The sequence below is a fragment of the Tyto alba genome, unplaced genomic scaffold, assembly GCF_018691265.1.
Source record: "Tyto alba isolate M040663 unplaced genomic scaffold, T.alba_DEE_v4.0 Super-Scaffold_7, whole genome shotgun sequence".
In the NCBI taxonomy this organism is placed as follows: Eukaryota; Metazoa; Chordata; class Aves; order Strigiformes; family Tytonidae; genus Tyto; species Tyto alba.
The window spans coordinates 510,272-521,119 of NW_024881328.1; the positions used below are offsets into that span (position 1 = coordinate 510,272).

General features: G+C 36.8%; 1 protein-coding gene across 2 annotated transcripts in view; it reads right to left on the reverse strand.

The window, feature by feature from the left end:
* Positions 1–5,018, reverse strand: part of TANC1 (tetratricopeptide repeat, ankyrin repeat and coiled-coil containing 1) — a 115,228-nt gene extending 110,210 nt beyond the window's left edge. For both annotated transcript variants that reach the window (XM_032992652.1, XM_032992650.1), the window contains exon 1: positions 4,959–5,018. The gene's annotated coding sequence lies outside the window, so the exon portion shown is untranslated. The remainder of the gene's footprint in view (positions 1–4,958) is intronic.
* Positions 5,019–10,848: the final 5,830 nt, after the last annotated feature.

Here is a 10,848-nt window from a genome sequence, read left to right on the forward strand (position 1 = left end):
AAGGCACAAACAGGATGAAAAACTATTTTGTCTATTATTTAGATGTTCAAAATATGGTTTTAGTTTCCTGTTTAGCTCTTGTTATTAAGAATATTATAAGCTGGACACCTTAATAAATAGAAACAAATTAGAGCAAATAATGCACCTGTCAAAATACAACAGGTGAGTAAAAGACCAACTTGGTTGAAAAAGGAGTGCTCTTAATTATAAAATATTTGAGCCAAAGAGTTTCCTTTGTTCTCTATACAAATCTTTCAGATTCCCTCCAAAAACTATTAAGTGCTATAGACACAAAAAGCAAGTGTGAAACGCTACTTGTAATACTCTCACAGGTGATAACAACCTACAGAAGCAGGAAATGAAATAGCTCAGTTGCCAGGATTTCTTGCTGCACAAGGTGTGTGTTATAGCAGAAGAGGAGCTTGCACCTGCTTTACGTTTAGTAAAACCATGAAACTGAGTTTATCAAAATTAGACCTCCTGACTTCTTGTTAGGTCCTCTTTTTACAGCCGAAAATCTTACACAGGTAGAACATGGAAGATACCTTGCATTAAAACAGGCTTTATGCTAGGCTGTTTGCAACTACTATACCATCACTCCAGATAGGTTCTGTACACACACAGATCCTAGGCACTGCTGCAGGACATGCACGGAATAATTTTTCCAGGAGGACTGATGCTTCCTAGAAGCATGTGCAGAGCCTATGCTGCATAACTCCAATCTGCCAATACAGTAGAAATGGTACTTCCAGAACTTGAGTTACTGTCTCTACTTAATTCATCTACACAGTGTTGAACCTGCTCAATGTGCACTGCACAGAGAAGTACACAGGACCTTTTAAACAGAACTATTACATCCATGAGCAATGACTGTATTTATGTCACAACAATGATTTCCTATCGCTACTTTCTACATTGAGCATGACGTCCCTACCCTGAACATACTACTTTGAAGTTTAAATAACATTCCTTTAAAAAAAAAACCCAAATACCCAAAACTGAAAAAATCAAATAAGGAACTAACAGAAGGGTAAGGATCCTTTGGTCTATTTGCTGCCACTCGCAGTGATGTTAATGTTAGATCACACCATGGGTGTTCACGCAACTGTAGCGATGAAGCACTGCAGCAACAGGTCGAATTCCCAGCTAGGATGGTAATGTTCCCAACCACTCTAGGATGGAGTGGAAGAATAGGGATCCCAGGTATCTCCATTCCCACAGTATTTGAGTAACTCCTCACAGCAGGGAGCAACTTACCACAGCTACCCATTCGTACAGTGTGCCAGGATATGTCCCATCCCTTCCAGGCACCAGGAAAGGGTATTCAAATGGCTTCTTCACTCAGGTGTATGTTAAGAACAAATTGACCAGAACATGCGAGCATCTAGTTAATCTAGCATCCAGGGGAAGGTTAGGTATAACACCGGAAAAGGCAATACTTTTCCTACATTATCTCACTTTGCATTAAATCCTTGGCTAGAACACACATAAATTCCCAGAAGCAGATTACTTACTCCATAGAAAGTAATGTTCATAAACACCCTCAGAATCAGATCCTGTAATTTTCACTAGCCATTGACTTTCTTCAGAAACAAAACCGGTAAAGATTAGAATTATAAAGATTTTACTAATATACTTTCTGTAGGCAGTATATGCATGGCACTATTTTTGGCCTTGATAGCATGAATAATCATTTCACACATGATGGACAGCTTTAACTCAAATCATGTTTCATCATTTACGTTCATATTTATTTATATAGTCAGCCTGTGGAGCGGAAAGTGTGCTATATATGATATAAAAGCAGAACTAGCTGCTTTCCAAATCCCGTACCTACAACTTAAACATCCATAAACTATATTGCTGTCATTGTCCAGGATAACAGTGACATTATTTTACAAGTAGCTACCAGTCAGTTAAGGCAAATGAGAGAAAAAAAAATAGTCGTCTTCATAGGAGCAGCCCTATTTTAATTTTTCCTACTTATTCGAGGTGTAACCAAACTATTTATTGCACATGCTACTAATCACCACCTCCTGCGATCATAATTTAATCTTGAATCAACATATGAAGTTATTTACATTTTACAGATGGATGAAATGAAGCAGACATTCCTGTTAAATGGTAACACTGATTCTGGGTAATCCACCTGGAACACCTCTATTTAAGAGGGAATGTGTTTCATATGTTTGTAAGAGATTTCCACTGTAGTCATGTGGAAAATACACTATGAAAAGAAGCCTCATTGGCAAAATAAACATTTCTGAGTATCACCTTTCACATTAAGTCTATTTGGACTCCTTGACTACAATTTTAGTGGCATATACATCTGCAGCCACTACGTTAAAAAAAGTCCCAGCAGAATCAGATTCAGAGCAAGAAGTCCAGTTATCATCTTTTGGCGACAGAATGGGCAGGCAAGGCTCAAGAATACTTCCTGTGCTTGTATTTACAATTGCTCCTCACTATGATTAAGCTTGACCCCTCAGGACCCTACTACTACTAGTCCCTGCTCAGTCTCATTGCTTTTCAGCCTCATATCCCTTTCTACCAACCTTAAACTCCACCTGCACATCACCGCATTCTCTGCGCCTCAACTCCTCCCTCCCACCTGCCCTCTCATCCCAGAGGTTCAGCTCCCAGTCAGGTACTTCCTTCACGCATCCTCCCCAGCCCGAGGGGTTCACACAGGCAGACTCTGTTCACTCGGTTCTTCCTACTGCCTGGATCCCAGCAGAGGCATCTCTGCAGAGGAGTTGGGTTTCCTTACAGAAAGAAATGCAAGAAAAAAACATTTTTTCTACTGCAGGGGAATCTTTCCCAGGGCTTTCTGAAGTCTCTCATTATGCAGTAAGCCTAAGGCGTACCTTCAGCACGGAACACCTCAGACTAAATTAAAACAAAAAACCATGACTTTCAGTTGTGACCTGCTTTCTTAGAATCATATTCACTTCAGCTTTGCCATCATTAAATTAAGTAAAAAAAAAAAAAAAAAAAGAGAAGAGGGCTGACAGTTTCCAGTACTTCACTCAAAATTCACACAGTAAGAGTAAAGCTGTTAAAACTTCTTGGTATTGAGTAATTACTGTACACAAATAAAACCAGGTTACACAGAAGCCATGATATTTTAATAAATCCCGAGTACATTTAGTAACTCTTCTTATATTTTATTGTAACAGAAATACAGCAAGATACAAGGCACACAGCTTTTGATCATTTTACCACAGTGTGCTAAGTGCTAGGTAGAATCGAAACTCACTTTTAAGGAAACATGAGTATTTTAATGAAAATGTTAACATTTCCGTGGCTGTTGAATAATGTAAATCCTTTTAGGCAGTATGAACTTCTCCAAGGCAGGCTGTGGCTTTTGGTGAGCCACTTGTAATGCTGCTGCATGAATTTTATGGCTCATCTGTAATGTTAAAGGGGGTGGGGGGGAAAGTTGTGATAAATACAGCTTTTCTGTTATTTTCTTCCAAAATTCCATCATATCAAAATAGTTTGAAAACAGGAGTAAAACCTAACTCCACGAAAACTTCAAATAATCAATTTGTAACACTCATGGTGACTCTATACATTGAATTATAATTTTTGTTTTCAAAGTGATATTAGCCTGACTAGCTTCAGTGAACTATTGATTTTTTTTTTCCTCTGCCCTTTTTCAGTAGTTCATAGAATGAACTGGCAAGATAAGGAAAGTGGAGCAAATAATCAGTATGCCAGAGTTAACAGTAAGTTGCTTCAAGTTCTTATTTTTCCACGCAAATCATCATCATTACAGTATCTAATTATCACTTTCTAAATTACTGAGGAAGCTTCATGTATTAGAGTCCGGAAACCAAAAGGAGAAAAAAATGGTAGGTCAGAACAGAGGAGATAGGGAAAAGTGGAAGAGAAACAGGATGAGTTGTATCTGTTCTTAATAAGTGTGAGCAAAAATTCAGTATCTACATACTAAAGCTATAATCACATCTGCTGATGAAAGGCTTATGTTAAAATGATGCAACTGATGTTTTACCAAGCTCTATGGATGAGGAACTCCTGTATGCTTCAAAATCTAAAGACTTCAAGTGTATGAAAAATAGATAACTGTCAAATCTTCAGATCAGCATGCAAATTAAAAATCTACTTGTTAAATCAGCTCTTGCAAAGAGTAGGTGTAAGAATCTGCATCAACAGCCTAGCAAGAGATACTGGACAGTAGTTGTAAGCATAATGATGTCCATCAAGAGCTTTGTGACACAAATTTTAAACGATCTCATAGTATTTCTGAGGGAGAAGTCAAGAAGATGCTTGACTCTCTACTGTCAGGTGAAATGGCTGCATCTGTGGCAACACTGGAATATGCTGTGCCTGTTGTCTTGGGGCTCACATATAGGTGTCTGACATTACCTTGCCATCTTAGTATCCACTGTGCACTTGTCAGTGACAACACCCATCTCCTTCAGGAAGCTATCTTTTGCTTCTCTAAGTTGCGCCCTTGCAGATGTTAAAGCTATTTCCACAGTCAGATAAAGAATTGAAGACTAGGTTTTGTTCTGGGTTGTAATCCTAGCTCTGTCACAAACTTACTATGTCACTGATAATTGTTCCCTACATTTCAATAAATCTAAATCAACATATCACTTTAAAAAAGAGACACACCTTAATATCTTGCTGTACTTTTCTGTAACAGGTATACATACCTGGGGCTACTTAGTGTTAAATACGAATGGAATCAAACAGAGCAGAATAAACACAGAAAGACAGTTACTTTTTGGCCATCTAGCATTTTAGCCACGCAACTGCTAAAGAAACAGATCATCTCAAGAATATTTAGAGGTAGATGACAAACCTACAAATGTCAGGTGACAGCAGATTAAGGAAAATTTACTTTTTTTTTTTTTTTTTTTTTTTAACGTTTAGTGTTATGGAGAAGCCCTGACAAACACGTATCTTGTACTTCCAGATGTACTTACTTTGCTCAGTACTTCTGCTACCAAGACACTCATGTTCTGAGTTTTTGAAAAACTGGCAATAGCACTGTAAAGCAAAAGAAATAAGTATTTAGTATTTCCATCTCACAGAAACACTCGTCACTTTCATTTTTCTGACTTAATACAAAACATTTTGTAATAGAAATTTAGATTTTGGAGCTAAATCCTTTAGTCACATTACAGGCTATACAATATTTTAAAAAAGTATACTGTCTCAGAATAGAACAAAGCAAAATCTGTGTTGCAGGCTATTTTATTTAGATATACAAAACTCTCTATATAAAATATCCTTAAAGATCTCAAAAGGGTTTTTTTTATACACTGTAGCTTCACAGAGACTGAGCACTGATATCCAAAACTACAAAATTTTATTTCGTAATTTTCTTGATTCCAATATAGACCCATGGAAAAAAAAATAAAAAACACACTCTCCTTTTGGGGAGCGTTTGCTTTGACAGCAGAAATTTCTAAAGCAAGAACTTTTTGCACAAGGTTATAACCTTCTTCATATTCCAATAAAAAACAACCACGTCAACAATATTCCACAAATAAACAATCTGTGGACGTGAAATAATTTAGTCCAGCAACAGGAAGAACTCTGGATTGCACATTCCTCTGATGATACCATCATTTGCCGTGACACCTCTCTAGCTTAAAATGGAGTTAAGAAAAATAATTATTACCCTTGCACATGAAACTAGATACCTAAAAACTGACTCTTGACAAAGCACATACTGCTTTAGTTAAGTTAATGATTCTGTGGATCAGGCAAGACACATTTCCTACTGAATTTTCAGTGTAGCAATTGATACAGTTTGCCACACTGACAAATGTAAATTACTCAAGATCTGTTTATGCCATCAGGTAATTATGACTTCAGAAACACAGTAGTGCACCCAGACAACTGTCAATCAATGAAAATTAAGACCTAACTCCAGAAAAAACATGAACCAACAAAACCCCCAAGTTACTAAAAAACAACAAAACCAAGAACACACCAAACTTTGCATCAATAATGAGGTGTAGCCAGATGTACTGTCAGAGAACGGTCAGGCAGGCATCTAGTTATTAGCATGATGCATTGCATGCTATTATCTTGTATATTACACAGCAACTTCAGAGCAAGCATGCTTTTTCTTTTCCAGAGTTAAATCTCAAAGCACAGCTCCTGACAAGACCAATCACAACTCTTAGCAGTCAGTTTAAGATATGACAGTGACTTTGGGCCTCTCAGATAATATCATCTGAATCAGAAATTTAGAGGCAAGGAGTCTGTATATGATAGCTACTGAACTACTTTACAGACTTCTCCGTGACTTCTCTGTGACTGCAACCTGACAATGAAATCCATCATCCCAACAAGGTATGTATACTATATTGAGTAACCATTGATTCCGGCACAGAGAGCTAGTAAGTAGGAAAAAAGTCAGTTTTGTTCCAAAAATTGTATTTTTGGTTAGTGTGCTCCAAGGCAGTGAGGAAAAAACCCAGACAAACAAAAACCTAGTGGTGATTTCTGCAGCCTGCCAAGAAATAGTGTCAATATGTCAGTGTTAAATATGGCTATACCCAGTTAATTGAAAAATCATCCAGCTGATTACAACATTTTAGAGGAAAAAAATTAAAATCACATCTTGGTCCAAAAACTGTGTTCAGCTGTCAGTCTAGTCACAAGCTTTCCTTTTAACTCCTGGCAAAATAATCTATTTCACAATGGCATTACTAGATTACAGTACTTTGTAGTGACTGCCAGACACTCTAATACTATAATTGCAATGTACATACAGTCAACTAAAAAGGAAGCCTTCTTGACAGCAACTAAAGATATTCAGAAACACCAGAGGTAAATCTGTTTATCAAGAGTAATATAGGGAACTTAAATATCAGTGTGGGAAAAAAGTGCGAATCAGAACAAAGTCACTCGGACCACTTACCTAACCTGTTTAATCCAGGCTTTTCAAATGGTTACCTGGGTACTACAGAAACTCCATAGTATAAGTGGCTCCTGTCTAATAGGCAAGAAGTAACCGGTGTCCCTAAACCCCCAGCACTGGAAGGAGTAAGATACAGTTTTCAGGACAGTTCCAAGATACGCTTTATTAAAGACGTGATTCTAGAGCTGCTCCCAATTTGGACAGGCCTCTTCAGCAAGCCCAGAGCAAGCTATCATGAGGGCAATGCAAAGACTGCTTGAAGGGAGCTCTGTTCTTAAGATATACAACAGTATATTTAATCTTGTTTTGTTCCAGTTTATTTTTATGCATAAAACTACTCCCAAAATGGGACTACAGGAGAAGAATCTATATCTGGACAGAAATCGGAGCCCACTCCTATAGGTAAAAATACAAGTTCTTACAAGTGTTTTTCCATAGTAAGATGACAAAGTCACTTTCAAAGCAAAAACAGATGTGTTTCCTATCCATACCTAATGAAGTAATGCTCAACAGTTTTCAAGGGAAGAATGAATTCCAGGCTGCCCTCATTCTCAAGGGAACAAACCCTTCATCTGCTCTCAAGAGTCTACGGGATCAAACTATGCTTCCTTCTGGAGCTGGGCCACTGAGCAGCAAAAATTTAATGTTTTAGCGGGCTAGAAAAAAGTGTGCATTAGGTGCAGGAGCACTCATTAAAGAAGGATATACAAGTTCCAGTCTCAACTTACACATTATTTTTAACACCGACAAAAGGGTGACAGTATTAAATGCACAAGTTACGAAACTGAGTGGAATTTTAGAGCCACCTCCCCAGGCACAGTACTTCAACCATTACCTTTTGTCTTATCCCCATGAGTCTCAAGTCTTTTTCTGTGAGTCTTTTTTTCTATGAATCTTCAATAGGAAGCATCTACCTAGACACAAATACCCTAATCATCATAAGGAGGAGGATATGTACTTCACTTCCTTGCCCAGCAAGCTATCAGGACACAGCAGATTTGTTCCAAGAGCAAATCACTGGATCAGGCTCCTTTGAACAAAACCTTAGTGTCACACTGACTGGTTTCTGAGCATCACAGCAATTATGACGGCTGCTAGGTGCTCTGCAATAACTATGCAGTTCTAGATATGCCCCAAAAGAATTGCAGACTCTTAAAGGGAAGTTCGTGTGCAAAAAAAGGTGGTATGTGGTGAGATAAGGAGCATCCAAGCTGGGTGGCCATAAAAAGTTTAAAATTGCAATAGAAGCAAAAACTTGAGTGACTAAATCCTATTTAAGCACTATGTTCCACTTAGGATCTGGACTCTAATGCAATTTCAGGAACACCATAAGGAATTAAAATTTCACCCTCTTATCCTTATATTGCTCAACTTAACTTTCTGTTAAGTGATAGTTAAGAAAAGTGCACATATTTTTGAAAAATATTGCTTTATTTGAAAAAGCTGTAAGAAAATATTTTTTGATGACCACTTCAACTAGTCGCTACTACCTTATTCAAAAGTAGAAGCATGCATTCATTTGGGGGCAAAATAGCTTGAATAACCTTCTAAAGTAAAAAAAAACAGAAAAAAAACAAAATAGATTTCAGATTGAAATGTGAGACATAGCCTATATAGGCAATCACAGACTCTTTGTGGGGGGTGGGAGGTGTGGGCATAGTTTCCTTCGGAATGAGGACAGACTACAATTCAGTCTCATTTCACTGGCCACTATTTCTCCATTACTTTATTAGGTACAGGTAGACAAAACATTGTTTTACTTTCTGTTCCATAACACATGACAACAGAGAGGAGATTCAGACTGGGTCTTTAATTTCAAGGCACTGTCCTCAGGTTTTGAAGAGTTAGGGCTTTTTGCTTGTGTTTTTCGGTTGGTTGGTTTGGGTTGTTTTTTTTTTTTGTGGTTTTTTTTTTTTGTTGTTGTTTTTGTTTGTTTGTTTTGTTTTTTTTTTTTGTTTTGTTTTGTTTTAAGTCAACAATTACCTCAAAGTTGCCTTTTATCTATAGATTGCACAAGTTAAATTAAGAATTAAACTCTTCAGACATTGAGTTGTCTTTGTTTTCAACTTTCAGCCCATTACCTATGAACTTTAACTATGGAGTGGGGGGAAACAAGCCCTGAAATGCAATACCTTGTCTTTTCTTTTCCTGGAGATTTAGCATTTTTCTCAACAGGTCTGTTTTCTTGCTTTTTAGACACTCTCATACCTCCAGCTTTGACTGCAAGAAGAAAATACAGTTTTTGTAAAGATATCCACAGAATTACATACGACAATATGTACACTTAGAGGAAAAAAAAAAAATACTTACACTCCGGATAATTCTTAAATATCAAAAGATGATTCCTTGTTAACTCTATGCTTCAAACATACACATACACACAAGTAAGCCAAAGAGATCCAACAACGACTTAAAACTTCTGTGTTGTGCTCAAATCAACTTCCAAATACTACTGTCAAGTATTCAGAGGGGTTTTGGTCACTGCTAACTGTATCAAATCTTAACACCTTATTATGTTAATATGCATTCTTCCCCCATAAACCTCAGATGTAACAGTTTCTATTTTAAATTTTAAAAAGCAAAACAAATAAACCTGAAAGCATTTAAAGGTTTGTTTTCAAACAATGTCACTAACAGCAATGAAGGTTTCATGATTTGCTCAAGGTATTCTACAATAAACCTAATAATGCAGATAAGAACCAGCTGCATACTTATCTTATACCTGTGTTCCAACATGTTTAATTATATTTTATTAAGAAATCTGTCAATCACAAAACCAATTAGCACTAATTAAGTTACAGACGACCTAACAATAACAATTTAAGTTCTGAGGCATGTCAGAAAATTCAATTCTGAATAAAGAACATGTAAAGTTATCAAAAATATCTTGTTGAAAAAAATACTTTTTCTCTGTTCATGAGAGAATTTTAAGTTTTAAAACTGTGAGAGTAAGAAAAAGCAAGCTTAATATGTATTTCTTATTACTTGGAAGAAGTTCCTTCATCTTACAGCAAGGTTCTTAGTCTTATCACGAATAATCAAGAGTAGAGTTTTCAATCTCAAATATCTGGGGCCGGGAGTGAACAGGGAATGGAGAAAAGTTTTAAGGATTACTCAGCTAAGTAGCATGAAAATTATATTTGGCCATTTTGTGTGAAGCAGATGTGTCCATCTGTAACCAAGACGCATTTTCTACCAAATCTGACTACTTACCTTGTATTTCCTGGTTGCAGGTTTAGTTTTAGAAACAAGAATTCTCCTTTAGTCATGTTCAAAACAACTTCACAGTGCTAACGTTCTGCAATATCTAGACTTGGCTTTGCTTTGCTTTTCAAAATTACATACATACAGTTAATTAGACTGCTGTCTACACTGTAAATGAATTGCCTAGCCATCTTACAGCTGCAAATACACTAGAGATCCAGACTGAATCAATTTCTTTTGGGAGTCCAACTGCAAAATGAAAAGCCTCATCTGAAATGGAAGTGTTAATCATTTCTAATTATCTACCACTAAAGAGAATCAAGATTCTAAATACCTCAGCACATAAGCTGTGAAATTCTTCCTTGTCTTTGTAAACAAAAGATAACATGAAAAGCATCTTTAAACAAGAATGACAAAGGATTCAGGAAGAAAACAACCAAACAAACAAAACCAAAACATACCCCAAAACCCCCAGAATATTTCAAAATCTTAGACTGATGTCTTCTTGACATCATGTTCCCTTTATAACAAGTTCATCCAGAACACCAAGTATTCCCAAGTATTCTTCCACACCCTGTTAGGTGCTTACATTTTTTGGCTTTTTAGAAATAAGTCAAACTGCAAACAAGAACTCAACTAAAATTTTGGAAGTCGCTAAAAAAAAAAAACCATAGCTGAACCTAGATCTGTGACTTCTGGTTTAGAACCATCCCTAAGAACCCATGTGCAGGACT